This window comes from Melanerpes formicivorus, unplaced genomic scaffold (assembly GCF_026170545.1).
Source record: "Melanerpes formicivorus ecotype bairdi unplaced genomic scaffold, bMelFor1.0.p_v2 SCAF_38, whole genome shotgun sequence".
NCBI classification, from domain to species: domain Eukaryota; kingdom Metazoa; phylum Chordata; class Aves; order Piciformes; family Picidae; genus Melanerpes; species Melanerpes formicivorus.
The window spans coordinates 7,206,586-7,233,135 of NW_027142390.1; the positions used below are offsets into that span (position 1 = coordinate 7,206,586).

At 44.0% G+C, this 26,550-nt stretch overlaps 1 protein-coding gene across 1 annotated transcript in view; it reads left to right on the top strand.

The window, feature by feature from the left end:
- Window positions 1–12,975: 12,975 nt before the first annotated feature.
- Window positions 12,976–26,550, top strand: part of SLC6A1 (solute carrier family 6 member 1) — a 76,447-nt gene continuing 62,872 nt past the window's right edge. Inside the window, exon 1 of the mRNA XM_068158061.1 lies at window positions 12,976–13,131. The gene's annotated coding sequence lies outside the window, so the exon portion shown is untranslated. The remainder of the gene's footprint in view (window positions 13,132–26,550) is intronic.

Here is a 26,550-nt window from a genome sequence, read left to right on the forward strand (position 1 = left end):
CTGGTACCAATTTGGAAGTGTTACTCACACATCTGTCCTGGACATTTGCCTTGCTCTTTATATGCACTAGCTTGTTGTTGAGTTAGAATGACAAAGTGGCAGAGGAAAGAGAGATTTCCTTTTCCAAATTGCTGCTTTTCTAGTTAACTGCTATGGGACTGGAGTCTGTAGCAACCAGGAAATTATAGGGTAAGGACTGAAGAGACTTTTAAAAGATGATTTTCTTAGCACACATCATAAAGGATTGCTGGCATCCAATGTGTGTCTGAGTGTGTGCATGTATGGTGTTTGTTTTGGTTTGGCTTTTTTTCCAGCATATGAAATTCTTTTTTAAATGTTAGTCAGTTAGAGGGTAGAAAGGCTCTGCAGAGGGACCTTGACAGACTGGACAGATGGGCAGAGTCCAATGGGATGGCATTCAACAAGTCCAAGTGCCGAGTGCTGCACTTTGGTTACGGCAATCCCATGCAGAGATATAGGCTGGGGTCGGAGTGGCTGGAGAGCTCCCAAATGGAGAGGGACCTGGGGGTGCTGATCGACAGCCACCTGAATATGAGCCAGCAGTGTGCCCAGGTGGCCAAGAGGGCCAATGGCATCCTGGCCTGCATTAGGAATAGTGAGGTCAGCAGGAGCAGGGAAGTCATTGTGCCCCTGTACTCTACATTGGTTAGGCCACACCTTGAGTCCTGTGTCCAGTTCTGGGCCCCTCAGTTTAAGAAGGACACTGAAACACTTGATCGTGTCCAGAGAATGGCAACAAGGCTGGGGAGAGGCCTTGAGCACAGCCCTGTGAGGAGAGGCTGAGGGAGCTCGGATTGTTTAGCTTGGAGAAGAGAAGGCTCAGGGGAGACCTCATTGCCCTCTACAACTACCTGAAAGGTGGTTGTAGCTGGGAGGGGGTTGGTCTCTTCTCCCAGGCAACCAGCACCAGAACAAGGGGACACAGTCTCAGGCTGCGCCAGGGGAGGTTTAGACTCGAGGTGAGGAGAAAGTTCTTCACCGAGTGAGTCGTTCATCATTGGAATGTGCTGCCCAGGGAGGTGGTGGAGTCACCATCCCTGGAGGTGTTCAAGAGGAGATTGGACGTGGCACTTGGTGCCATGGTCTAGTCATGAGGTCTGTGTTGACAGGTTGGACTCGATGATCCTCAAGGTCTCTTCCAACCTTAGTTATACTGTGATACTGTAATAAACAGAATGTCAGACACTGTGCTAATAGGACCACATGATCACTCAGAGCAGGAGTACCTAATACCTGCTTATTCTTCCAGTGAAAATCAATTATCTTGTTGCTGCTTAATTGCTTTCCTCTCCTTCTTCCTGTTCTGCCAGCTAAAACTGTTTTTAGAACTGCTCTTTCAAGGGGGTCTCCCATTTATCATGCACCCCATGCCAGTTGAAAATTACATCAGCAGAACAGTCAGGCTGCTTATAAAATGGTGGTCTGCAAATAACACATTTGGGGGTTAGCGTTAGGTCTCAGAATAAATTGAAACTGAAAATGCAGTATGAAAAACTTCAATGTCTTTGCAAGGATACAGCTTTGAAAACTTCAGAAGAGGACAGAAAAATAGTCTGGCACATTTTTGCAAAATGATAGTGTCTCACCCTCTCCCCAGGAAATTAATCAGAGTGCAATCAAAATATACTTCCAGCTGCTCAAGTTCACTTCCTCCCTTGTAGATTTTTTTTCCCTCACAGAAATTGAACCTCAAATTCAAAGTCATGGCAACTGGACAGCTCTTCTCATAAGCTGTATGAAGTGGTAGTATCTGCTCTTACCTCTGTAGTGCTTTCTGTAGCCTTGCTTAGTGGGATTTCCTTATACAAAACCACACTTATGGGAGAGAAAAAAACAAACCAAACCAACCAAATAAACAAACCAAAACGACACAAAGCCCATTGTAGCTGATATTTAGTAGAAGTCAAGCAGAAACCAAGTAGGTGACAGTGGAATAGATATGATACTTGCTCAGAATTGTGACTTTTGCTGTGAGATTCTCTTTGAGGGACCCTCAAAGGCCACCTTGTCCAACACCCCTGCTGTCAGCAGAGACACCTCCACATCAAGTCTGATCCTGAATGGCTCCAGGGACAGGGCTTCAACCACATCCCTGGGCAACTTGTTCCAGTATTTACAGTGAGAACTGTAAAGAACTTCCTCTTTACATTCAACCTAAATCTACCCCACTCCAGTTTCAAATCATTGCCCCTCATATTGTTGCTACAAGCCCTTCTAAACAGTCTTTCCCCAGCCTTCCTGCAGGTCCCCTTCCCACCCTGCAAACTGAGCTTACAAATCTATACTGGGAAAATTCATGGATTTAGATAAAGTCTGTTTCATAGGTAAAGTAACAGCTGTGTGCACAAGCAAAACAAAATAAGGAATTCCTTCACTGTGTCCCATTGGTAGGCAGAGGTTCAGCCCTTTCGAGGAGAGCAAGGCTTCATCATGTGAAGACAAACACCATAGCTCTGAATATCTTCCACTGCCCCTAACCCTTTCCTCCAGCTTTTATTGTTGAGTATGGCATCAGATGGTTACAGAACATTCCTCTGGCTAGCTGGGAACAGCTGTCCTGCTTGTGTCCCCTCCCAACTCATTCAGCACCCCAACCTACTTGCTAGTGAGGTAAGAAACAGAAAAGGCTGTGGTGCTGTTCAGCAGTAACTGAACCATCCTTACATTATCAAAACTTCCTTGGTCACAAATCCAAACCCCAGCACCATACCAGGCACTATGAAGAAAATTAACTCTAGCTCAGCCAAGACTAGCACAGTAGGAAATAAAGAACAATTATAGCTGAAAGGAAAGGCAAGTAGAGTGTAATTACCCAGGCTGGAATACAGCCAGAACACCAGGGCTTAATGTTCCTGTGAAAGGAACAACAGAAAATACTTGCACCACAGCTACCAAGCTCTCCAGTTTGGCTTTGTCTGAACCACAGCACCTCCCACGGCAGTAGTCCCACCACTGTAGTAGCCACAGGATGGTATTGCTCCTAGGGGACTGGTCCCCATTGCTCTTGATGTGTATTGCCTTAGGTAATAAAGACCCGAGGAAGACTGAGGAAAGATCAGAGACAAAACCAAACCCATCTAGGTAATTTAAAGGGACATGCTGTTGAACAGCAATGCACAGGGTCATTGGAACAGGTGACTGCTGGGAATCCAGGTTCTTCAGGTGACTTTAAAAAGGGGTTTAAACATCCTACTGGTGGAAAAAAATACACTAGAGAAACAAAGGCAAAAAGAAGCACCCAAATATTGAAAACACTTCATTACTGAGCTAGAGCTAATGAACTCTCCTAACTATCCTGAACACGTATTACAAACACGCCACTGAATACAGTCACAGTGCCAGGAGAAAACACTAAACTGCTCCTGACACTGTAGGCTCCTAAACCAGCACTGAGTCCATTACATGGGTCTGCAGGCTAACATCATAGATGAGATTTTAATATTTGTATTTTTCAAGCTGATGTTAACTCCTGACATGAAGATGAGGGGGTCCCACCTCTACAAACAGTATACTCCATTAGCAGAAGGATGCGGCAGAACTCCCACTGTGAAAGATTTTGTCCTGATGATTCAAATTGAAAGCCTGAATCAAATCACCAATAGTTTTTGATCTCTTTCAAAACAGATACATTTGTATGCTTGATTTCTTGCTGTGAATATTTGTGGTGTTCATATGAATGTCTAGTATTGCTCTAAAGGCCAGCTGTGCACCCAGGTGGCTAAAGACAACAGCATCCTGCCCTTTATTGGAAATAGTGTGGCCAACAGGACTAGGGAAGTGAACGTCTCTCTGTACTGGCACTGGTAAGGACACACCTTGAATATTGGGTTGTTTTGGGTCTCTCACTGCAAGAAGGACATTAAGGTGCTGGAGCATGTCCAAAGAAGGGCAATGAAGCTGGTGAAGGGTCTGGAGAACAGGTCTTGGGGCAAGCAGCTGAGGGAACTGGGGTCATTTAGTCTGGAGAAAAGAAGGCTGAAGGGAGACCTTCCAGCTCTCTGCAACTCCCTGAAAAGGAGGTGGAAACCAGGTGGGGGTCAGTCAGTTTTAGCCTGGAGAAGAAGAGCCTCAGGGGAGACCTTATTGCTGTCTACAACAACCTGAAGGGTGTTTGTAGCCGGGTGGGAGTTGGTCTCCTCCCAGACAACCTGTGACAGAACAAGAGGACACAGTCTCAAGCTGCACCAGGGGAGGTTTAAGCTAGATGTTAGGAAGAATTTCTTCCCAGAAAGAGAGTTTGGCCATTGGAATGGGCTACCCAGGGAGGTGGTGGAGTCACCATCACTAGAAGTGTTTAAAAAGAGACTGGATGAGGCACTTAGTTCCGTGGTTTAGTTGATTAAATGGTGTTGGGTGATAGTTGGACTTGATGATCTTGGAGGTCTTTTCCAACCTGGTAAATTTTGTATTCCGAGAGCAGTCACTTTGTCCAAGTAACAAGAGGAGATGGCCTCAAGTTGCACCAGGGGAGGTTTGGGTTGGACATGAGGAATGATTTCTTGCCCAGTAGATGTGGTGCTGAGGGACATGGTTTACCAGTGACCTTGTAGTCCTGGGTTAATGGTTGGACTTGAAGATCTTTAAGGTCTTTTCCAACTAGAACTATTTTGTTATTGTCTGATTCAGTTCTTCACCTCAACAAGTTTGCACGGCACAGCATGTGTCCTTTGGTGAAGATTGCCCTTTTATAGATTTGAGGACTGCCTTATTAAAGTTCCTTTAAAAACACCTTGATATGAGTGATTAAGTACAGGGGCACAATGACTTCCCTGCTCCTGCTGGCCACACTATTCTTAATGCAGGCCAGGATGCCATTGGCCTTCTTGGCCACCTGGGCACACTGCTGGCTCATGTCAATCAGCACCCCCAGGTCCCTCTCTGTTTAGGAGCTCTCCAGCCACTCTGACCCCAGCCTATAGCTCTGCCTGGGGTTGCCATGGCCAAAGTGCAGCATCTGGCACTTGGACTTGTTAAATGCCATCCCATTGGGCTCTGCCCATCTGTCCAGTCGGGCGAGGTCCTTCTGCAAGCAAAGCGTTGTGCCTCTACTAAGGAGAAAGGTATGAGGTCTTACTAAGTCTTTTGTGCTGTCCATTGATAACTGAAGAAGCAGTTTAAAGGAAAACAAAAGAAAAGAAAACTAAACTAAAAGAAAATTAACCACCATCTCCAAACAACCCTCTGAGGAACTGCTCTCTTCTTCCCATGATATGCAGGAGTGAGTTCTTTCAGTGCTGCATCCATAAATTCTGTGAACCAACTTCTTTTTCCAGGATTTGTGGTGCTGAGGCCATGTGAAACATTGCCACGCAGCAAGGCTGTGTGAGATAGAGTGTTTTGTGTAAGAAGATGCCTTCCTAGACAGCAAGGCGCTCTTCTTTCCAGAAAAGCTGGACTGGGCAATTGGTCAGCTGCTCATACATGGTTGTTTGGTAACACCTGTAGTATTTATTTGTGCCAAAAACAAACAAACAAAAAAATATGAAGCAAGAAACCACGACCCAACCCAAACCCACCAGGGTGGTTTGGTAAAAGCCCAACACAGGTAATGCTTCATCTCTGTATTTTCTGTAAGTAAAAGTGCAGTAAAACTGACCTAAGGCGAAGTTCAACTGAAAGACCACAGTGACTAAGCTGAGGCTGATGCCCAGTTCTGACAGGGCTGGGGTCAGTTAGCAGAAGGAGAGCAAACACCACAGACCTCCCCAGGTGGCAGGGTACTAAAATCACCTTCCTGGGTGTGTTGTGTGTTTACATCTGAAGTGTATTAAAATGCATGTGGTTAAGCTAAAAATGTAGGGTGTCCCTGCCCCTGGCAGGGGGGTTGGAGCTAGATGATCTTTAAGGTCCCTTCCAACCCAAACCACTCTATGAATCTATGAAAAGCACCCAAGACACTGTTCTGGTAGGAAGGAAAACATGGCTAGTCCCTGACTGACTTGACATATTTCACAGTATGAAAACAACATTAATTGCACTTTTAAAATAACCTTTTTAACTAGCACCAATAAACTGTGAAAATCAGTCTTAACACTCGCTTTCCTCTTGGTGTGAAGCACAGTGGGCTGAAAAAGGAACTTCTGGAAACTTTTTTGGGTGTCAGAAAATGTTGGCACTGCCACCATCTTCACAGCTATTGTCCCTGATTAATCTGGCTTTTGCTACTTCCTCAGCCATACAAGGTCCTCTATAGTCTCCTTTCTCCTTTAGCTGAATGCTGTGATGAGAGGCTCAAATCTTTTGTCACGGCTATACTTAGTATCTGGCCTTGTATGCAATAGTTTTCTTTCCCTTCCAGATGTTATCAAAGTCCAATAACTGCTCTTGAGAGCCAAGACAGATGTAAGCTATTTTTTAAAACACAATTCAAGCCAACTTTCTTTCTTTGAGATGTAAAAATATAGCAAAATGTTATGAATGCCTTTTAATGCTATAGAAATACAAAAATAAATGTTATAATACTCATTAAGTCATTTATCATCATCTGTCAAGGCCAAATCCTAGCTCTAACACCATGGCTAGGCTCCAGTGTAATTATCATCAGGGACCTGCTCCAAAGACCATTGTCAAAGTCAACAAGAAACTTTTCCCACTGAGTTCAGGGTGCTTTGGATCAGGCTCCAAACTGCCTAAGCTTGAAGAAGCTACCTTTGCTCCTCCAAAAGCCAACATTCACAAGACAAAGGTTGCTGTTGGTGGAGATACTTCAAGACAGTAAGGTTCACAGCATGACCTGGGAGAGTTTGGCCAATGTTCTCTAAAAAATAGCTAAGTCCTTTCCTTTGTTTCCTCCGCTGCTGTGTTCCTTACTGTCACATTAACAGTTGAGGTGATGCTGGTCAGTCTCAGTATTGTCATTTGTGCTTGAGGAACCCTCAAACAGACAATGACTATTAATTGCCCTGTATTGAATTGGCCAGTCAGAAATGAATTGCAGTTTGGACAGCAAATTACCAAAATATGTCAGCAAGACCTTTTATTTTCTCAACTTCCCCACTTCATGCTTGAATAAGATGAGGCACAAGGGGCACAAGCTGAACTGCAACTGCTAGATCACCCCAAATCAGAAGCAAGGTTGCCAAAGTGATACAGAGTTTTCATTGCTGTTTGACCCTGTGAAAAGGGAGATAAGGGTAGCTTTAGTGGTGACACACATTCCTGCTGGTTTTAATCAACAGATAATTAAGAGCAAATTATAATCATAATAGCATATTTCATCCCAAAGGCTCCAAGAGCTCTTGATAAAGTTGGCCAAGTGCTGTGCTTAATTATACTCAGGCAATCGAGTTCAAACAAGGGTGGATGTTCTTTAACCTTTACAATGTAGCCACTTCCAAGAGGGGACTTTGCACCTGCTCATCAGAACACACTCCTCCTTGCAATGATTAAAGACTCTCAGCTGAAACACTGGTGAATACCTAGCAATTATTGCTTATATTGGAACTGGGTGAGGGAAAAATTAGTCTGAGGATAGCTAGTACAGATAGAGTGCTACAGAATCTTGTGTGAACCCAAGGATTCATTGATGAAGCAGTTCCAACGCTCCACACAAGTGCCTCTCTGCTCAGTAAGTAACATCACCATGCACCAGGTCACATTTCTTATCTAAGTCCTGTCTGGCCATAACCTTGCTGGCCTCTTGAGATCTGATGACCTATAACCAAAAGGGTAATGGCCATAAGTCTTGACAATGTAGCAAATAATTGCCAACAAAGGCTAATCGCTGCTGGAGGATATGGTGCTTATATATGGAGTGTTACTCAGCACAAGATCTTTATTTGCTGTGAGTTACTTCCTGTCTGATATCTAACCATCAAAAGCTGTAATATCAAAAGAACAAAAGAAACCCCAACAGTGACTGGGGGTTGTGTTTTCCTTTTAAAACAAAACCAAACAAAAACAACCAAAACCAGATACCTTTTGGAAAGATTATGCTCTGGAATTGTCTAATCAATTGACAAATAGAATGAGACTGGGAGAGCTGGAATTGTTTAGCCTGAAGAAGAGGAAGCTGAGATGTGACCTTATCACTCTTTCTAGCTACCTGGAAAGGAGGTTGTAGTGAGGCCAGTATCGGCCTTTTCTCCCAAGTAAGTAACAACAGAACAGGAGGAAATGGCCTCAAGCTGTGCCAGGGGAGGTTTAGGTTGGATAGCAGGAAGAATTTCTTTCCTGCAAGAGTGGTCAGGCATTGAGACAGGCTGCTCAGGGAGGTGGTGGAGTCACCATCCCTGGAGGTGCTAAAAAACCAAGCAGATGTGGCACTTTGGGTCATGGTCTAGTGCTCATGGAGATATTATTACGTGGAAGGTTGGACTTGATAATCGTAAAGGTCTTTTCCAACCTCTGTGACTCTATATGATCAGAGCAACATTCTGTTTATCATTTCATCTAGGATAGCATTAAAAACACAGCACTGTACCTTGTGAGATTAGCAGTATTAAAATGGGTGCAAACACAATGACAGCAATACTTCTTAAACCTGCCAAAACAAGCACTGAGTTGCTTTGTACTGAGCAGTGCAACTGTCGTCTTCTGTCATACCTGCAGATAACAGCTTCCAGTTTCCACTTGTTTTTACATTCCTCAAGGCAACTACTACTCTTAGGGTTTCAGCCCACAAACCCCTTAATATCTCCCCTCTCAGACTGCTGTGACAGTGCCTCAGTACTAACCCTTGCCAAATGCACAGTGTCAGACTCTCCAAATTAGCCAGGTTACATTAAGTTCCTGGGAGTGGCAATTCAGACCCACTGGCAAGCTTATCCCACATGGAAATCTTAGCTCCCTTCTCAGAACTGACCAGATGGTGGGATGCTCCAGACTCACACCTTTCTTCCTCCTGAAGAGAAAGGGACCTGGGGGTACTGGTTGACAGCTGGGTGAACATGAGCCAGCAGTGTGCCCAGGTGGCCAAGAAGCCCAATGGCATTCTGGCCTGCATCAGAAATAGTGTGGCCAGCAGGAGCAGGGAAGTCATTCTGCCACTGTACTCAGCACTGGTTAGGCCACACCTTGTCCAGTTCCTGGGCCTCTCAATTTAAGAAGGACATTGAGACACTTGAACATGTCCAGAGAAGGGCAACGAGGCTGGAGAGAGGTCTCGAGCGCAAGAGGAGAGGCTGAGGGAGATGGGGTTGCTTAGCCTGGAGAAGAGGAGATTGGACGTGGCACTTGGTGCCATGGTTTAGTTAGTCACGAGGTGTTGGGTGACAGATTGGACTTGATGATCTCTGAGGTCTTTTCCAGCAGTATTGATTGTACAATTCTATGTTTGCCTTTGCGCATGCATCCAAGCCCATGCCACTCAGTATGTCCTTCAGGGCAGTCAGCACATGGTCACATCCCTAGGGAGACAGGTCTGTGCACTCAGGAACCAAACATTCAACAGATTCCCCAAGATATGTGCTTCTGAGTCATCAGCTTGCCAACACAGCAGGCAAAGCCTAGCACATTTATAAATAATCTGTGGGAAACTCGAGGGAAACCATGGGTATCGTGTGCACCCTCACAGGAGCTTCTTTGAACAGGAGCTCCCTTTTCTTAGATGTTTCTGAGGAATTCTGCAGCATATGACAGAATTAGGAATCAGATGCTCAGTCACTTAAATAGACAGAGATCTTTACATGTAGGTACCAAGAGCAGTACAAGCGTCAAGAGCACTACAAGCCATTGCCATCTGTGCTGAAATCCATGTTGTATTCTCATGGGTTTTAGTTTGAAGTTCCTGAAGGGAGGTTGTAGCCAGGTGGGGGTTGGCCTCTTCTCCCAGGCAGGACACACGAGGACAAGAAGACACAGTCTCAAGCTGCACCAGGGGAAGTTTAGGCTGGAAGTGAGGAGAAAGTTCTTCCCAGAAAGAGTCATTTGCCACTGGAATGTGACCAGGGAGGAGGTGGAGTCCCCATCCCTGGAGGTGTTCAAAAAAGGATTGGACATGGCACTGGAAGCCATGGTTGAGTTGTCAGGAGGTGTTAGGTATTAGGTAATACATTGGACTTGATGATCTCTGAGGTCTTTTCCAACCTGGTTAAGCTTGGGCACGTCTGTGTGGTTTGTAAGTCAGTGTAACCACAGCCCCTCCAAATTGAGTTATGATGGAACAGTAGCAGATCTTTTTCAAGTCAATGAACTGTAGTGTGACATCCAATTTTAAGCTGAACTTCCACTGCACCCTGTCACAACTCTCCTAGCAGCTAAAGATTAAAGAGGTAGAGATTATGACACTACCTCCAAAAGAAAAAGAAAAACAAAACCACAGACTTCTTCCTTTCAAGGGTTGCAGTCAGGAAACTGCTGTAGGTAGGAAGGAAGGTTGGGAGGGAGAGTTAGCATTTTGGCTCTGTGATACTACAGTATGTAATTCAAGCATACTGGATCAGTACAGTAATTTTAACTTTCCATATCTCTCAAATCAGATCAAAATATCCTGAATCAAGGTGTTCTTGAAATCAGCCATGTTAATACAGGTTCAACAGCTGAAATGTAAGTCACACACAGTGACCAGCAACTCATGAGCAACAATTTGTGAACTGCTGTGTTAGGGTTTGCTCTGCACAGTATTGGCTGTTAATGGAATTTGCCACAGAATTTATTCTCTCGATGTCAAGTTACTCTGCAGAATTGGAGCTTCCAAGTAAAAAGAACCACATTTAGGCTAAAGCACCTCATTCAAAAAAACATGAGGAGAAAGGGCACTGGATATACCCACAGCTGCAGATGGCTGGTTTATGTAGCTACTTTTCAGATGGCAATTTTGACCTGTCACAGGGGCAAAAGACAGTTAACCTCACTGCTTTGTAACCACTGCAGAGGAAACCTAGACAGTCACACAGCCCTAGAATGGCAGGTAGCCCACAGGTGGTTTACTGGACAATGCCAATCTAGCAGGGAGGGCTGTAAGCCTCTTCTGTGCTCATTGGACCTCCACACCCAGAGACAGGCAGCTCTCCTGTTTAAGATCCAGCCTCAAAAGAACTGAATAGCCAGTACTACTCTGGGAGCAGGTCTCAGTAACTGAATATATCCCACATTTTCAAAAATCTAAGTCAATCAGAACCAGTGCTCAGTCTAAACACAAGAATAATGGGCCTATGATGAAGACAAGGGCTAATCAAGTGTTATCAGTAGAAAAAAAATCTATAACCCTGAAGTAATAGTAGAGGTGCCAGAGCACTTGTGGACACTGTATGAATTAGACAGCTACAATGTCATTAGCTATTACCTTTTCAAGCCACACAGGCAAGGAAAATTCCTGATTATTATGGTGGATTACAGGACAATCCAATTATTACTGTCAGCATAAATACTCCTTGTAATTAATGGGCAACAGTGTTAAATTCCACTAACATATTTTCCATATTCAAACTCACAAGCAAGTCATTGAAGATTTGGAACAATCTGGCAACCCCTGCACAGTTAGCAATGAGCCCATTTCATGAGGTGTATCCTCTCTTTCTGCATGTTCTCCTAGTGAACATCCGTGTTCATGTTTCTGTTGCTCTGTGATTATCAGGTGTTAAGCATCAGTTCACACATCACCCTTAAATTCACACAGAACAATGTGGACATGAAGAAGCCAGACAAAAATTTGGAGTGGGTTCATAATCCATGGATGGGGTAAATAACCAAAGATCCCCTTCAGATCTGTTTGGGAGGAAAAGGAGAGCACTAGGTGTTCCTGACTGGACAGGTGGATGACACTGCTGAGGTTCTTACCCATTTTGCAACAGATGTTAGCATTGGTAATGGTGAATGGTTTTTCATCAACAGACACTGTGTTTTAACAAAGTGAAGCATGTGGGGAAAGACATGGTGATGACTGCTTTAATCCCACCATAAATAAAACCAGTGTACCTTGAAAAACTCCATAGAATTTGTTCTTCTGGCCAGCTGTCACTGCCATTCACTCCTTTCATGAAGTCACCTGGGCAGTCAAAGGTGCCAGTGTTTTCTCTGCTAGCTGTTAATCAGCTCTTTGGGATGCAGCTGTCCATGGTGGAACACTGTGACATGGGAGAGCATCTGCTCTGCCCTCCCTGGGACCATGCAGTGTGGCTTCAAGTTGTCACCCCTGTGGTGACCTTAGCCAGCTCCTGCCTCTGCTAGGGAATCACAGAATGCCACGTTGGAAGGGGCCCCAAAGATCATGTGGTTCAGTCTTCCTAGGTAACTGTAGAGCTGAGATTGGATGGCCCAGCACCCTGTCAAGCCGAGTCTTAAAACTGACCAGCGTAGGGGGATCCACTGCTTCCCTTGGGAGATGATTCCAATGTCTGTTTTCATGGTGAAAATTTTTCTTCTGGAGTCCAATCAGAATCTCCCCAGGAGTAACTTGTACCCATTTCTCCTTGGTTTTTTTTTTCCACATGCCCTTGGAGCTAGGGATTTCTGACTGGAAATCTTGGACTGAAGAAACCTCCAACTGAAAAGGCTCCAGGACAGGGGCAATTCTGACCATTTCTTTTCCTACACTGAGCCATTTTTTTGAGGAAGTTTGGAAACCTAGTGACGCTTCAGCAATTTCACAGCACAGTTCTAAGCTTTCATGTTTAAAGTAACTTTCCACTTGGCCACACACACAGCTCACACTGGGTCAGAAAGCTGATAGTTTTACTGTCAGATTCTGTCGGGGATTTGTCGTTCTTAACTGTTCAACTTTGTTAATTCGAGGGAAACTGGCATCCACTGGGCTGCTCAAGGGGACGGCTCTTCGTTACGGGTCTACCTGAGACGGCCTTGGAGCCTCCCCAGAGACGGACGAAGAGGATGGGGTGAGGCGGTGAGAACCACGAGAGCTCGATCTGCGGTGCGGCTGGGTGGGCCAGGCCTGGGGGCGACCCACGGCGGCCAGTCGCCGGAGGCCGGTCCCTCTCCGGAGGGGCGGGCTGGAGGCGGGCCGGGGCGGGGTGGCGCTCGTTCGGCCCCGCTGCCGCGAAGCCGTTGCTGCGTGGGGAGGGCGCGGCGGAGCGACGGGCGCCGAGCTTTAAATGAACATAACTGTCGCTCGGGGAGGGCAGCGCCGGTGGCTCGGGTCGGTTAGCAGCGGCAACAGCAGCTCGTCTTCATCATCCTCATCCTCCTCTTCCTTCTCCTCCGCCGCGGTGGCAGGTAGGGTGTGCGCGTCTGACCGCAAACTTCAGTCCTTCCCGGCGCCCGCTCCGCGGCACCCTAAGGCGAGACGGAGGGGAGCGGAGCTAGTGGCGTTCTCCTACCCCGCGGGGCATACCGCCGTTCCCGTGCCTTCCCTGACCTGGCTGGCAGGTGGTGGGGCGAGCTGCTGCCGGTCTCGGGGGGAAGAGGCTGAGGCAGCGCCGGCGGCGTCTCCTCGGAAGGCGACGGAGCCCTTTAGGAAGAGGGGAGCCGGCCCCCGCAACGGAGCCCTCTTGGGAGAGGGGAGAGGGGAGCGGGCGGCGGCGCCTGAGCCCCTGCGGGAAATCGCCTGGGAAACGGCCGCGGGCGGCCGCCTGTTGCCCGTCGCGCTGGTGGCGATCTGGGCGCTGAGGAGGTTGGAGGTGACACCTCATTTCGATCGGTAGAAGCCTTCGTCTGTTATGTATGCGTTGGTGAAGGCGCAGCCACCTCTGCAAACGGAGAGCGGGGTCTGTGTGAGCTGCCGGGCATTCCCCGGCTCTCTCGGGGAACGCGGGGCTCTCGGTTCAGTGGAAATCTTCTACAGCCTCATCCGAATAAAAGTTATTTCCAGAAGATGGAGTGGTTTATTTTCTTTCGTTTAACGTTAAATGTGCTCCAGCGCTCTGTTAGTCCGAGGCAGAGCATGGCTTAGGGAAAGCAAAGTGTCAGCCTAGTGCTCTGTTTCTAGCTTGTTGATAATGGAATTGAAGATTGAGTTACACAGCTCATGTATTTCCCTTTGCTCAGTTGCTTTAGAACTCGTTTAAACTGTATTTTCAAGAGAGATGAGTGAACTTTAAAGAAAATCAGGTCAGGCATAGATTCCGGGCATCAAACCCTTTTCAGGTCCCAGAAATAGCCACAGAAGTAGCGTGACCAATTCTTCTTTCATGCTCAAAGCTTTTTCTTTTCGTATTTCCGTTGGAATTCCTGACAGATACTGGATCTCATCAACTGACGTTTTCAGCTTAGTTTACTGAAATAAGCATGAAATAAACATGAAATAAACTAGCATTTTGATGCAATTATATTAGCTTCCCTTGATTGTATGAGGCTTGAGTTTTTCGTGGAGGCTGTAGTTCTGAAAATAAGAGAGTATGCTTAGCACAAGCTTTTTCTTTCTTTTCTTTCTTTCTTTCTTTTTTCTTTTCTTGGTTTTTTTTTTCTTTTTTTTTTTTCCCTAGGGTTCAGATCCTCTGAGAAGGTGAAAAGGAAGATGTCTCTGAGGGAACGTGCATATTAGCAATTATGTGGTAGAAAATAATTTACTTGGGTATTAACAAAAAAAAAGAATCCAAGATAATGTTTTGTTTCCAGTGTTCTGTACTTGAAACAATGAGGTTCTTAAGTTATTGTATATCTTGTGAAGTCTTAAACTAGAATTGACATTTATCTGGTAGTAAATGGGTCAGATGATAACATCTTCCACTGGATCTCTTACTTCTGGATTGGACAGCTTTGGTTGCTAAGTAGATATGAATTTCTAATCCCAAAGTAAATGATGTCATAATGACATCACCACGTCCTTTCACTTGATTGATTCTCATAAGAGAACAGTAATGAGATTTGATATACATGTCCCATCTCTTTAATATTCTTCCTCTGCTTCAGGGGATTTCCTGACCTGCCTGGCAAATTCCAGTGAATCACACTGAGCTCTAGTAAAAAGACATTTCTTTTGGAGATGAGGTGGAACATTAAAGGGACAGTGGCTGATTCTGGTCTCTTCAGAATCTGAGGAACTGGCACCTTATGTTTTAAATGCGGAGATCTAGATATGAAGGGTCATGATTTAAAACCTGGAGTTACTAAATTCACATGCAGGTGTGACAGTGGGTTGAATTTCAGTGACACTCAGCTTGAGTTGTTCAAACTGGCTTTAATTTGGCATGTGGAACTTGGAACACTGGTGAGGACCAAGCCACTTAATGTGCTTGAATCTAAATGCTTCAGGTTGGGCAGGGGGAACCAAGAAAACACAGGTGATGCCTTTCTTCAGTTGCCAGGTTAAATTTCAGTCCTAATGGTAAATGGATGAAATCTGTTATAAATCACCATGTTCAAAGTATGCTAAGAATTGACAGCTAAATTTATTATGATTTTCTAAACAGGTAGCATAATTTAACAATTGATAAGTTTGAAGCATGGTTGTGTTATAGGCAGCTCCTTGTAAGAGAGTTCTAAATCTTTGGAGTTTATAGAATGTGTAAGGTATTGATATTTTTTTGTTTCTTCTGAGGTTAAAGATCTAAGTGATGTCATTCAGTGATGATCAGTGTGGACTGCTACTATTTACAGTTTATGATCTGTGTGTGTTCATAGGAGTGTGAGTTTACTTAAATTTTAGACAGTCACTTTCATCATAAATAGTTGGCTTGTGATCATGAATTTCTTCATACCCAGTGAGTTTGAAATAGTCTGGACAGGGCTGTGGATATTTTATGTACATGAATCTTACCACTTAACATGCATGTGGAAAAGGGGAGAAGTGAAGCCATTTTCATGCCTGTGTTATTGACTGTGTACTTTGGTTGGGTGAAGTTAAAAACTGAGGCTGTCTCATAACACTCAGAGGCTGTATCCACCAACCTCACTCAATTCATTAGTGTCGTGGGTTACCAGAATGTGTTTCAAAAGTAAACAATGATTTGTTGGTGTGGATGAGTTGGTGGTTAGTGTATTTACTGAAGATACTGACTGCAGGTGTGGTGCTTCTATTACTGCTAAAGGACTGCAGCGTTGATGACACTATTAAATATAAGAGAGTAGTAATTGAACATGAGGACTGGGAACAAGTAGGGAGGTGGTGGGGGAAGATGTTTTTGACTGTATATTTGAATCTGTTCCCCACACATAAGTGCAGCCTGAGCTACAGATGCAAAGAGGAAATTTCTAAACAATTTGTAAGAATTCTGCACTCATCATCCTATATGCAGTGACAAATTTCCACAAGCTTTAGTTGATTTCTGGGATGACTCAACTATGAACAAGTGATTTGGAAAAAAACTACTATCTCTGAAGAGAATCTCTGGTGACAATTTCTTTTCAAGTTATCTTAGGATTTTCTGCTTGCCATGCTAACTCGTGTTTGCCTTGAATTTTGGAAATAAGCAATGAATTTGGACTTGGGGATATATCTGTGCCTTTCAACTGCATGCTAGATGGTCATCTGTGACATTTACGTGGTTGTGTTTTTAATATGGTGACACGTTTGGTTACATAAAATGCAGAAAGCAGTGCACCTCAAAGCCTTTCTGAATGCCCGTAATGGAAGGTTGATGCTGCAGTCCTGACCTCTTTGAACAGGTGATGACAGCACAGATGTGGCCAAATAGAGAAAGACACTGAACGCTTTCCTAGTTGTGACAGATCTCACTTAAAAGACAAGGTCAGAAACAACGGACGAGGCAACCAGGTCTTGTTGTACAAACAGCAATAAGAAATGCAGTCTTTTAGATTTTTGTTATCTACTGCAAGACTAAGCTGCCTTCAGATCACGGGGGAATTACGTGGTATCTGATTTAGAACCCCCACAACTGATATGCTTCAGAACTTCTGTTGACAGCTGTTTTATTCCCCTGCTCTCAGTAGCATGTCCTTTGGCTGTCTGTAGGAGAACAGCCTGTGAGAATAGCCAGCGTTTCAGCCCCAGCTTCTGCTTTTGCCATAAGCTCTGTGTGAGAATAGGATGAAATACCAAGTGGATTATTGGATTTACTTTTTGTTTTTTTTTTTAAAGTTTATATTTTTAAGGGGATGATACTGTCTATAAAATCTGAGACTTTCTCAGGACACTTGTGTGAGCCTTTTATAAGGGTGACACCAGCAGCTGGATATTTGAAATGTGGGTTTTTTTCCCACTCAGGTTGAAAAGTAAGCTGGTGAGTAAATTCATCTACACCTGGATCTTCTTTATTGATGGGGAAATAAACCCTAAAAACCACCAGCTGCAAAAAGAGTGCAATTCAGAGGGTGCAGACAGGATTTGGTCCCTCATATGCTAGGAAGTAAAATAATGAAGGAATATATTTTTATATACATGCTCTGCCCTCCTTTTCATGACAGAGGAATTTGGAGAAGGAGTCATATGGTGTAACGGGATCAGCAAATTGTTACTCTCTAAGAAACCCTTTGGGGTTTGTATTTTATTCATGCACAAATGTATTTTGCAATAACTTTAATTGTTCAAGATCTGTTCAACGTGCAAGGCTGGGAACACAGAAGATGCCGTCCATGTCCGCTGTAGCACTGATGTCATCTGCGAGCCAGGGACTAAAAGCTGCTGTCAGTTGCACTAGGGTAGCTGGACCAATATCAGCTTGAGAGGTCACGCTTTGGCTTTCCCCCAAGGAAACAGACACAAACCATTGACATTAACAATTTGTTATTTCCATGCTGCTACTCTGATCAGACTTAAATGTGCAGAAAATGTCACTCTTTTAACAATAATCCTTTGTATTGGGTTAATGATTGCTCTGTTACAGAAGAACCCTGTGGGTTACAAGGAAACCACAAGGCGTAACAGGTACAAGCCCTTTGACTTCAGCTCTAATTGATGCAGTGAATGGAGTAAGCACCACGGCATCTTAGGAGTCGTGTGTTTATCTTGCTCTGGAGGAAATGTGATGTGCCACTGTTGGCTGTTAAACCCTGCCCCTCTGCAAACAACCAAGAAAATCTAGAAGTAATAAATCAGACCCAGATGTGGGCCTGGTAGCCAACATTATCTATAGATACGACAATGCTTTCTAGTTAACATTTAAATTAAGCATATTTTAGGTACCAGTTGTTCCAAAATCACTTCTCCACTGAATATCACTTTTTAAAGAGCTCCTCAGCCAAAAATAGAAGCTATTTAAGAATAATTGACTTAGGCTGGCAATTCTAACTTTAAAACACAAAGATCAAAACTGTAATAAAAGATGCAATATGATGTTAGCAAACTTGATGTGGATTTTAGTCTAAAGCACTGCCTTAGAATAATCATTGTGTAAATGGAGTCTTTTCTGTCTTAAAATGACAATTATTTCAAAGTTTAATTAGAATGATGTCATAATGAAAAGCACACAGTGAAAAATCAGTTCTTTTGATACCTTTTGTATTCATCTGCTCCTCAAGCAATGCCTACACAGTCGAGGTTCATTTTGTACCTTTTCAAAATCATGAGAAAAAAAAGAACTAAAATCTCAGGCAGAAGAAAGGAAGAAAAAGTCATTTTGGTGGTGAAGAGATGCATCACAGAATTTTCTATTGAAAGATACTTGCTTTCACTTGCCAATCAGTGTTTTCCTTTCAGTGCAAACTAAAAATTTCTGAGTAAATTGTCCCAATCTGCATCTGGAATTCTGCTTGTGCCACAAAGTCTGATTTTGTTTAATCTTTTTCCTCCTTGCGAGGTAAAAAGCACAAAGCGAAGCTCAAGATGCAAACTCTCCTCCCAGAGAAGTTGTCTCAGCATTTTCATCCCTTTGGAGCAATGGGTATTGAGGGGAGGGGGAGTTTGCACAGTTTATGCAGTCACCTTTCTTCTGAAACAAGTATGCCAGGAATAAAACATGGCCTCCAGTTGTGGATACAACAAGGGGAGCTCTGCTTAGTGTTCTTCTCATCCTCAATTGTTTCTAAAGGCTTTCTTCTGAATGGTGACTTACAACATAGTATCATAGTATCATTCAGGGTTGGAAGGGACCACAAGGATCATCTAGTTCCAACCCCCCTGCCATGGGCAGGGACACCCCACACTAGATCAGGCTGGCCAGAGCCTCATCCAGCCTGGGCTTAAACACCTCCAGGGACAGGGCCTCGACCACCTCCCTGGACAACCCATTCCAGGGTTTCACCACTCTCATGGTGAAGAACCTCCTCCTCCCATCCAGCCTGAAACATGCCCTCAAAGGTAAAGGGCACATTATACCTGGTAAAGATTTCAGCATCAGCTTCACCAAGCTGAACCCTAGAATTAGCCAGTTTGGGGTTTTGCTTGGTCCTTGTGTTTGGTTTTGATTATTTTTTTTTCCTGGCTGAAATGTGGTGAAGACTCAACCTGACAACTAATCCAGAGCTCAGCGAGGAAGTCTTTATCAAGGTGATATAGCTGTTTAACATCTCTTCTTAATTTCAGGCGACAACAACTGTTTCCCCACTGTTCTCTCACTGAAGCTGAGATGAAATGAGGCAGCTGTTCTAAAAACAAGTATCCCAGGAATAAAACATGGCCTCCAGTTGTGGATACAACAAGGGGGGCACTGTTTAGTATTCTTCTCATCCTCAATTGTTTCTAAAGGCTAATGAAAGCCTAAGGAGACACTCAGACAGTCACACTAGCACAAATCCCTATTATTGCTCTGATGATGAGCCTTGATGCTGGAAATTTTGCATGCTGCATCTTTGTTGCCTTCTGTAAAAGCTACAAATAGCAGGAAGGGATAGATAAAATGACACAGATGCTTTAATTATGATTTGATTACAGAGCAACCAGAGGAGTCTATTCTAAGGAATATGCAATTAGAACAAATTCTGAGGACTATCTAACCTTCTGAAATTAAAATTAGCTGGGATTATTTGAGCAGGGCTTGAACATTTCTGAAGAATATAATTCCTTAAGGATCTTGCTGCTCTTGTGTGATAAATCCTCTCTAGCTTAGCAGATGGATTTCAGGGTAACACAATGTCAGATTCCTCAGCTGCCTCTCCAGGTTTGCTTGCCCTCACACTCCCATCTTAGTATCCCTTGCTGGTCACATACCAGGGTGGCACAGAACCTGTGTTTAAACTGGAAGGAAGAAGCCATCCTTGGGTTGAAGCACAAAACCAGGAAGAGCAGTTTCAACATTCCTGCATCATCTCTCCATATCTCTCTGTGAAGAGAATTTTTCAGTCTCATGAGCAAGACAATTAAGAGTTTGGCTAACTTATTATACAGGTTCCAAAGGAAAAGCATAGATGGACATTTTTCATGCCTTTTCCTCTCTTTCAAACTATTTAAGAGCTGTATGATTAAAATATGTTAAGCTTCTTTGTGAGCTTAAGTGGCACAAATTACTTGATTTTAATTGCACTGATTTTTGCTGGCTGTCAAACATGAGCAGAATTCAGTATCTGTCCTGGAGCTGAACAGCAACACACCTTCAGCCTCAAATGTAGACACTTAAACCTTATGGCAGTTACATTCTTGGATAGCAATCATATTTTCTTCACTTTCCTGAAATGAGTTCACCTCTTTGAACAGGCAGCATCAGTCTGGAGACTGATACCAGGCACAGAGTTGATCAAATGGTGGTCTGGACCTGCCGGCTGCTAGAGCAGCGAGGTAAGGGTGCAGGCAAGCTAGGAGGTGCTCAGATTGCAAACAGCCCCATGCATTTATAATGATGACAGTAATAAGTGTGACCAAATAATGGTTAATTTGCTTTCCCTCGATGCTTAGCACATTCATTTACTGGTAGCAACAGTTTTAAATATTAGGTTCTACAGAAAATAAGATATAGAACACGCATCTACTGATGCTTGAAAAACATTCTCCAAGTATGTTGTCAGTGAATGTCCCTAAACTCTTACTCTGCAGCCCAAAAGAACAGGACCTGCCAGGGCCCTCCTGAGCTCTAGTCTGGGATGCAGTGTTTTCTTTGGAGCTGGAGGGTGGCAGCTGTGGAAGGGAGAAAGCCTCCTGCTCCAGTGAGCTTCAGGAGACCTGCTGTCCCAGCTGTTCCCAGAGGCCATGTGGAACTGGGTTTTGTGGATCCTGATGCCTGGATGCTTTGTGAAGGGACAGAAGGTTATGAGAGTAGCACCAGCTGCTTTCATTTAGCTCCCTGATGGGTCTGTTCTGATGTCTGACCTTGCTTTTGACCTTGCGTACCTTCACCAGCCATGGATACACCTGACCTGAGAGTGACTGTGGCCAGTGTAGCTGAGGATAGATGTTTTGGACACTTAAAGAATTACTGGGCTTTCTGAGCAGGTGCTGAACACAATTAAGCTTAAGTGTAGCCAAAGATCAGTTGGGGTCAGCAGCCTGCCAGTCCTCTTTCTCAGCTGTAAGAGCATTTTCTAGTGTAGTGTCTTTGTTGTTTATTTTAACATTGCCTCTTAAGAGCCTTCAAACCCTGCAACTTCAAAGCATTTCTCTTCCTACTGACCCATGTGTATTTCACAGGGATAAAACCTCAAGCTAGCAACTTAAGGATGATTTGTCAAGGGCCACTTTAATCAATTAGGTTATTTATTTTCTGCCTGAAATTCCCTGGGTGGTGACTAAGAGAAACTTGGTATTAAGCCATGCAAAGCATAATGAGGCTGCTGTAATGCTTTGATGTGGAAATGCTTAAATGCCTCCCCCCCCAAAGAAAAAAGAGGTGTCATTGATAGAGCTTAAAGCACCTAGGATAGTTCATATAAACCAAATATAGATTATACCATAGAGACTATAGATTTTGGTAATAGCCCTTCAAGAATTTAATAGCAGACATTATAAAGAGGTCAAAATCCAACTGGTTTCTCTAACTGCTCAGTCCAAACAAAGTTACATATTTTGACAACAATGACAGAAATTAATATTGCAATGGGTGTAAAGGAAGGTCTTTGTTTCCTCATAGCTCTTTCAAAGTCATTCTACATCACCAGCCTTAGTGGGCTGCCTGTTAAATCTGTCTGGAATTAAAAGGCCGTAGTGAATGTGCACTACGTTCATCTCGCCTAATGAAGGCGGTTATGTAAGAGCCACTTCCCCTTAGCTGATCGAATTGTATTTCCCATGCCACTTCTTCCTTTCCATGTTGCTCACAGATTAGCAGCACAGAGTTTGCTGCATTTTCTTCTTTTCTTCTTGTATCTGTTCTTGAGGCTTATTAGCACAAAGTAGCTCTGAGCCATGGCTTGGACACCAGAGATTCTGAAAGCCTCAAATAGCCGTAATAATGGAGTTGGATGAAGGATGCTGGTTGCCATGGGAACAGTGCATGTGCCACACAAGATAATGTAACTGCTGTAGTGCAGAGATCTGTGCTGCATATTGATTGCAAGATTTCTGGAGTTCCTTGTAAATCTTGTGCTGTGTGCTGTGTGTTCCACCTAGCAAGTGCGAGAAGCTTATCAGCTGGGCTAAACCCAGGGAGATTTTGTTAATTTGAGGAAAGTTGACTTTTGCCTGTGTGGGGAGAGGAAAGGGGTTAGGGATACTGAGTAGTTCTTGAGAGCTTTGTTAGGTTCACAGCCTTTCCATGTTGAGCTGACAGTGTTTTAACTGGTGTGGTAAATCAGAGTTAATGAAGTATTGGAACTGAGGCACTATGGGTGAGTGCCCTGAGTTGTGATGTTAGAATGCCATAGGAAACTGAACATTCACCTATATAATGTTCTATAGAGTGGAGACCTGCACAGTATCATAGCTCCCCAGTGTACCTCATCATTGCTCTTGTTTATGTTCGTTTTCATGCTAGCTTGCAAGATGAATGTAATTAGTGGCATAGCTGTGTGAAATACTGTGATTAAGGAATATCACACTCATTGTCAACCAAGAGGATGAGTGCAGTATTGGTCATTTCACCAAGCTGAGGGAAGGTAACAAGTGCAGCTTGTAATGTGGAGGGATTCTCTGTGAGCAGGACCACACTTGACTCAGTTTTTCATTGAGCCTGGGCTTCTTTTTTCTTTAAATGTATGAAAATCACACCTGTCAGGATGGCAGCATCTACTAGGTCAGCAGTAGTACTCATGAACTGCTTAAACTCTCTGTAATTGGACATTAAAATGAATAAAGCAAGACTGGTTTTGCAGTAAGAAGAGACTTTCTCACTCTCTACAACTACCTGAAAGGAGGCCATCGTGAGGTGAGTTGGTCTCATCTTCCTAGTAACAAGGGACAGGACTTGAGTAAATGGCTTCAAGTTGCATGTGGGGAAGTTTAGGTTTGACATTAGAAGAAACATCTTTCCTGAAAGGATTCTCAAACACTGGAACAGGCTTCCTAGGGAGGTGCTTGAATCCCCATCCCTGGAGGTATTTAAAAGCCGTGTAGATGTGGTGCTGAGGGACATGGTTTAGCACCAGCCTTGGCAGAGTTAGCAGATAGTTGGGCTTGGTAATCTTATAGATCTTTTCCAACTGAAACAGTTCTATAGCTATAATTCTGCAGCTTAAGTTTTCTGGGTCCTGCAGTAACAACATAGAAACTCTAGTGACTCTCCCAGTAGCCCAGACCCTAGATGGCATAAACCAGCAAAGGTCTGTTGGTCATCTACTTGAAGAACTGCTTGGCCACAGGTGAGCCCTGGTATGTGAGCTTGAGAGGTTCCTATTCTCCTTTGGGAACCTGCTTCCTTGACATCTCCAGGTGAATGAGATCTCTAGGCCACGTTTGTTTCTTGGTGAAAGGCAGTTGGGTCCACTACTGCTCAGATGTTTGTGCAGAGTAGATAATCCTTCTGATGTTACTTGCCCTGTGAAGGGTGATGCCAGAGACTCTTCCTTGCCTTCAGCAGGATTTCTGGTAGCTGGCCACTCATCCTCTCTCTAAAGGTAAAGGTTGTAACTTCCCCAGTGCTCGTGTTACTGAACCAAACCTGCCCCTTTCCTCCTCCCAGATTATATCTGGGGAGATGTTCCCTTTAGATCTGCTTTCCTCAGTTTTTCACCAGGAGGACTTTGTGTCAGAGCACAAATTTCTGGCAGTTGTTTAAAGGAAGAAAAAAAAACAAACCAGAACAAAAACCAACCCAACAAAAACATGTGGTTAAGACCTGACTCTTACTGGAAAGTCTCTGCTTTATGTTTTTGTTCTTATGCTTGTATTTTAATTCTTGAAAAGCCTCATGCTGGAGAAGGTACTGTGTAATTATTGATCTTGCAAGGTGTTTGGAGGTGATAGTTACTGTTTCCTACCTACCTCATGCTGTCTGAGTCTTTCTCAAATGTATGAGAACTTCAGGAACTGTGAATCAGTGAGGTTTTCTATGTCTGCTCTAATAAGAAACTCCTCTTGAGGGAGTGATGGGTAACTGAAAATATACCTGAGGTGTTATTTGTCAGAAATGTGTCTGAGAGGACATATTTACAAATGCCAGGCTGTCATACCCTCGGGATGTTACTTGCAGGGTTGTGTGACTTTCTTCATCAGTATGGGTTGTCTCAAATGTGATCTTCAGATATCCATTCAGTTTATTCTTGACTGGTATTTCTAGCTTCAGATCCTGCCACCACATCCCAGCAGAATACCTGGGTTTATTGCCAGTTCCAAAAAAGATCATTGTGCCACATCAGCTTCTCTGAAGTGCTGGGTTGGTTGTTTGGGTTGGGTTTGGGGTTGTGTTTTGGTTGTTTGGGGTTTTTTGTACAACCAAGACAAGCCAAGATCTCATCTAAAATGCCTCTTTATAACCAAGACATGTGCTTTGTAATGTATGGACATTACATTTTAGGCCACTTAAACATGGTGAGGGAGTACTGCCACTGTACTCTGATATATTTCATTCAGGCCATTACTTGGGCATTTCTTCCATAAACCTGTAACATTTTCTAGGCTGAAAGAATTGGGGCTGTTCAGCCTGGAGAAGAAAAGACTCTGGGAGACCTTACAGTTACATTTCAATATCTGAAGGGGACCTACAGAAAGGCTGGAGAACGACTGTTTTGAAGGGCTTGTAGCAATGAGACAAGGGGGAATGGCTTGAAACTGAAGCAGGGTAGATTTATGTTGGACATAAGAAGGAAGTTCTTCACCATGAGGGTGGTGAAATACTAGAACAGGTTGCCTAGGGATGTGGTTGAGGCCCCATCCCTGGAGACATTGAAGATCAGACTGGATCTAGTTGGAGGTGTCCCTGCCTGCAAGGGGGTTGGACAACATGGCCTTTGAGGGTCCCATCCAACTTGATGTAATCTGTGAACCTGTAATCATTCATGGGTGAAATCCATAGGGGTTTTTTTAGACAAAATGTGTGTGGAAGTTAATAAGTGAACTAAATAGATAATTTGGACATGAGATATCACCTTAGATATTAGACTCCTTGAGTGAAACCCAAGTCTAGGGGTATCAGTGACTCACCAGTTTGGCTAAGCTCTTCCTGCTGCACCACACAAATGCCAGTTGTCCAGGGATTCGTGGTGAGGTCTGCATATGTCTGTGTATGTACACCTATAAACACATACACATCACACTGTGGTTTTGTGGGTTTAGATGAATCAATAAATATATGGATGGATATACATATAACAGAATCACAATATCGTGGGGATTGGAAGTGACTCCTGGGTTCCAGTTTGTGCCTGTTGCCCCTTGTCCTGTCACTGAAAAGAGTCTGGTCTGCAACTCTTTAGCTCTTGCTGAACATTGATCAGATCCCCTCTCAGATGCTCTTCTGCAGGATCAACAGCCCCAGAGCTCTCAGCCTGTCCTCTTCACAGAGATGCTCCAGGCCCCTCAGAATCTTTATAACCTCTGTTGTGTTCTCTCCAGTAGTTCCCTGTCTCTCTTGAACCGGGAAGCCCAGAACTGGTCCCAGTACTCCAGGTGTGGCCTTGCTAGGGCATGTATATCTCCATGTGTGTATATGCTCCACAGTCCTTATCTTTTCCTACCGTCAATTACACTCCCACTGTCATTTGACAATGTTTTAAGGTGATTGCTTGGATTAAAAAGTGTGTCAGTTAGGACAAAAGTGAACAGACTGGAACTGGATTTTTATGGTGTTGATGCCTATCAATCTATTGCATTGCCTCCCCCCTGGAATTTTCAGTGTCAAAATGGTGCTGAATTTGATAAAGCAGGGACTGAGTTTATAGTACAGTATCTTTTCAATTTATGGTTTTTTTCTGAGCAAAGTGGAGTTTGAGGGAATAGGTAACACAAGAAAGAATTTGCTGCTGTCATCCTATGGCAAACCATACAGGTTACCACATGTAGCAGCTTCCACATTATCCCTTAGGTGAGTTTTTTTGATTGAACTCCACTGACTCTGAATGCTGCTGCCAATTGCTAAGGTCTTGTGCAGCATCGAGTGTACAGTACTCTGTAAATCTGCCTTGTTTACTGTTCCAGGTCTGTGGGAATTGAGTGATTATAAATTAATGATCAACACCCTGTAGCTGGGTAGACTTTAGGAGGGAAAGTCTGACAAGAAATGCCACTGCTGCCCCTTCCATATCCTGCCTAATCCCCAAACCCCACTGAAACTAAGATGGTTGCTGGACTGAGTACAATAATCAGCATGTGGAGTTGAGAAGGGAATAAGAATGAGTATTTGAGAAGAAAACAGCAGGAAAGTGAACCAAATGCTTACTTTGGAAAGGTCAATGGCTTGAATGGATCAGCAGTAAGTTTTACTAGCTGCAATTCTGGCTCTGGCATCTGGGTTCCCTGAGGAGCAGAGGAAGGGGTTTGCAGGTTTTTGGAATAAAAAC